Raw genomic sequence first — 4,417 nt, 5'->3', positions numbered from 1 at the left:
AGGCGTCCATATCAGGTTTAAAGATCGTCCTAAGACCTAACAGTACAATGAGTAATGCTTCCGTCCATTTAGTACCGTGGCACATGAGGGCTGCTTTTAAAGTACGGTGCCATCTTTCTAGCATCCCGTTGCCTGCCGGATGGTAGACGGTGGTGCGTTGATGGCAGTATCCGCAGAATCTTGCTAACTGAGCGAATAGTTCTGATTCGAACTTTCGTCCTCTATCAGTTGTTATATGGAGTGGGCAGCCGAACATCGATATCCAAGTTGACATGAATGCCGTTGTCAGAGTTTCCGCCAACATATTATCGGTAGGTATTGCTTCCGGCCAGCGTGTATACCTGCCAATGATTGTTAGCAGGTAGCGATTACCATCTGATGGTGGAAGAGGTCCTACGACGTCCAAATGAATGTGAGAGAAGCGTGCGTTGACATCCGGGAATTGTCAGATTGGAGGGCGCACGTGTCTGCTCACTTTGCATAGCTGACAGCGTGGGCAAGATCTAATCCAGTTACGGCAATCGCGGTCTATTCCTGGCCATACAAATCTTTTGGACATCAGTCTGGTACTTGCTCGAACACCGGGGTGACATAGGCCGTGCAGAAAATCAAACACACTTCTGCGATGTGTGATTGGAACGTAAGGGCGTGATCGACCATGTTGTACGTCACAATGTAGTCGTGCGTCTTCCCCTGGCACGTCAACTAGCTGTAACTTCAACGCCGTGTTGTCGTCACTCAACAGGGTATTTAGCTCATCATCTTCCTGCTGGGCTTGCGCTAATACTGCCATAGTTAGACGCTATGTTATACTGGATACTCGTGACAAACAATCAGCTACCACGTTAGTTAAACCTGAGATGTGGCGTAAATCTGTGGTGAATTGGCTTATGAACTCCAATTGAGAATACTGCTTGCTCGCTTCCAGTATGCGGTCGGCGAGTTCTGCTACTGGGTCCAATGACGTCTCGTTCTGCGTCGCGATGACTGCTTTTACCTGCGGTGGCAGGGTACGCAGAAGGCTGTCTGGAATCGTGCCGGGGTCCACCTTGCTGCGGAGATGGCGCAGGAACTGTGAAGGTTTCCCGTCACCGATTTCTTCTTGCGTCAATACTTGCCGGATTCTAACTTATTGAGAAACGGCTAAGCGACGTGTCAGTTCAGTCTTTAACCGTTCATATGCATACTCTGTCGGAGGAGCTGTTATGATATCCTTAACTTACTACGAGAAAAAACTTAGTTGTTTCTGCAGTTATTCCCGCGTACGTGAAACGCGCTTCCACCTGTGCGAACCACAGCGTTGGGTTGTGTGGCCAAAAGGGTGGTAAGCGAACCGCTAGCCTTGATACTGCTGGCGTGTCCATATTCGTATCTGCTGTTTGTTTTGCAGTCGGGGTCACCAATGTTGCGTAAGTAAGCGTGTACCCACGCAAACACAGTTAGAAATTGAAAACTAACGGAGTCTGAACTCAAATTTCTTTTTTATTTCTTTCACAGGTTGTCAAGTAAGAGAATACATAAAAGAGAATCAACAACAAAGAGTAAAAAGGTAGGTATGAGAATCACAGTCGATGGGTCTCTTCTCTGTAACTCCCGTGCGAACTGTGGAGAATAATCTGTGTGGTTGGCGCGAATTTTACACGTCGGCTGCGATCGACGTGTGCGGTAGTCGCCACAAACGCAGTCAGTTCGGAAACACAATCGAAACGAGCAGGGAACTGTACAACTGTTGAAAATGACGGTCTACTCAGCTTCAAATAAAATGTGTGGTAATTTTGATACACATATTGCAAAATCAGTTTGATTTCGAATCGATAGAAGTGCTCGTAATCACCAGAATAGAAAACATACAAAACAATTCGGTCGCTAGTCCACAATCGGCAATTGTAATTTAGGCAAATGCACATGTTTATAATTACGCTAAAGCGAGGCGAGTATGAAGCCAAACCTTTCGTATAAGATTCAGGGTGAAGCTATGAGTACTTCAGTTAAAAGTAACAAACATCCTGTCAGATTTTGTACTATCAGCTGGTACACTGTCCAATCTGGCCGAACCGATCCAACGACTTTAATTAATAGCTCACGAAACAATTCTGCACTCAAAATGATAACACTGGACTACTGCATATCAACAAGGCCAATTTACGTCCACAATAAATAAGATAAAAAAATGAAATTAGGATATGGATACACACTAACGACAAAATTCCCGTTACCATAGCACAATTGAACAATTTTACTCATAAATTCTCAACGTCTTATCGTCTTTTATTATAGTGGTATCAGATGACAATCATGTTTAACTCTCTCTCTCTCTCTCTATCCGCTGTCGACTTACAGCTAGCCTTCGAAAACCGCGCTCGAGATTTTCATATACGTTCTGAACATGACCTTTTTTGTAGGAAATTTATTGTAGTTAAATTTTGTACCGGAATACTTCTTCGCTAGGCGCCGTAGTTTTCGAGTTATTTAAAAGTTACAAAGTCGACCTTCAAATGCCGCCGCATCCGACACTCAATCCACACGAGTGAGGATTTCATACTATGTTGTTCATGGGACTTCCTCCTACCACTGTACTAGAATTCGTGATGTACAGAAATTTGCGATACCATGAATTATTTCCCACATTCGACCTTTTTTGGTCCTTTGGTCCTCGTTGACTGGCCTTATTATGCCGCCGGCTTAATCGAGCACTTACAAATTATAAAATTGACGTTTGTGTAAATTTTGCCTAACAGTTACCGAATTTTAACAGCATAAAGTAAACAATTAGATCGTTGCAGTCATCAGGCCTTCTTAGTGCAAAACTAATGTGATTGGAACGGTTAAGTTTGGATCGAATTGTCGATGTAATTAGTTTTAGTTTAAGGTTTACGGAAGTCGTTTTCCTTTCATTATACTCACGGGAAACATTAATTAATAATGTTAACGAAATAGCCGACTATGCTGGTGGCGTAACAGCCCAATCAATGGAGACCAAAAATTGTCGAATATCTGGAATATTACATATAGTCGTAAATTTTTGTACAGTGATAGGAGGGAATACCACGAACAGCACACTAGAAATACTTACTGATAGGGGGTGAATGTGGTGGGGTGGTGCGTTTGAAAGTCATTTTATACGTTTTTCTTGAATAACTCGAAAACCGTGGCCTCCAGAGAACACTTATCCCAGTACAAATGTAACTACATTATCTTTCCAACAAGAAAGATCCGGCAAATTTTTTTTTGTAGGGCTAATAGTTGCCACGTAGCGGGTAAGAGAATATGATAATCCAGCGCGTTGTTTTTGAAGGCCAGTTACAACATTGTGGGTTGCGTAAATAGACCCACGCAATTATAAGTAACGGTACCATAACACAAGAGTGTTATTTTTTAATCAACACTACCTCGTGCACACAAAATAGCATGACCCATTGTTGCGCAAAAGAGAGGTCAAAGGTAGTGGTTGGCGTCTAACTGTCTGTCAACGACCGCCGCGCGTTAGGGCAGGCATAGTTCGACAGCTGAAACCTATGCTCAAACGTATATCTTGCAGAACCCGTAAGCTACGCAGTCGACTCTGCAAACGATCGTATTAACAGGATATGTCAGTACGTCCAATAATTCGACAAATATAGAAGTCAGAGCCAACTGTTTCTCAGTACTCTGAGGAGCGTAGGGGACGATGCGGGAGACCCGCACCGCCGACTAGGCACGGTCCTGAGTACCGAACAAGAAGTAATCATTTCTTTATGTACTGAACTAATTAACTAACTCCGTCGGAACAGGCCTTGGAAGGTCCAACGGTACCGACGACCGCCGTGTCATCCTCAGCCCACAGCCGTCAATGGATGCGGATGTGGAGGGGCATGTGGTCAGCACACCGCTCCCCCGGTCGTATGTCAGTTTACGAGACCGGATCCGCTATTTCTCAACCAAGTAGCTCCTTAATTTTGGCTCACAAGGGTTGAGTGCACCCCGCTAGCCAACAGTGCTCGGCAGACCGGAAGGTCACCCATCCAAGTGCTAGCCCAGCCTGACAGCGCTTTATTTCGGTGATCTGACGGGAACCGGTGTTACCACTGCGGCATAGCCGTTGGCTATGTACTGAACTGCAAACAGTCAGAATGAAGCAGCAAGTAGCATCGTTTTGGCAATCGGAACTTAATAAATTCCAAATTGCCATTCTGTAGGTCTTACACATATAACGTCTTTTTCGCGGAGGGAGCCTGCGCATGCTGATTATTTATTAACAATACTAGTCTGTCAAACCTTCAGAATATTGTAGCGTCTCTCACACCAGGGCCGAACCGCACGGACCGGTCTTGGTGGGTCCAGAGCTAGAGAGGGTTCCGCTATGACCGCTGTCAAAATTTATCCTTACTTAATGAACGGTTTAATTTCCCGCTAAAAGGAAAAAATGTTCCAAGTCAGG

General features: G+C 44.6%; 1 pseudogene; it reads right to left on the bottom strand.

The window, feature by feature from the left end:
• Nucleotides 1–3,965: 3,965 nt before the first annotated feature.
• Nucleotides 3,966–4,083, bottom strand: LOC126096045 (5S ribosomal RNA; annotated as a pseudogene).
• Between the last annotated feature and the right edge of the window lie 334 nt (nt 4,084–4,417).

Source organism: Schistocerca cancellata, chromosome 8 (assembly GCF_023864275.1).
Source record: "Schistocerca cancellata isolate TAMUIC-IGC-003103 chromosome 8, iqSchCanc2.1, whole genome shotgun sequence".
Lineage (NCBI taxonomy): Eukaryota > Metazoa > Arthropoda > Insecta > Orthoptera > Acrididae > Schistocerca > Schistocerca cancellata.
Note: the sequence above shows the minus strand (reverse complement) of the source record. Positions and strands in the feature narration are given on the sequence as shown.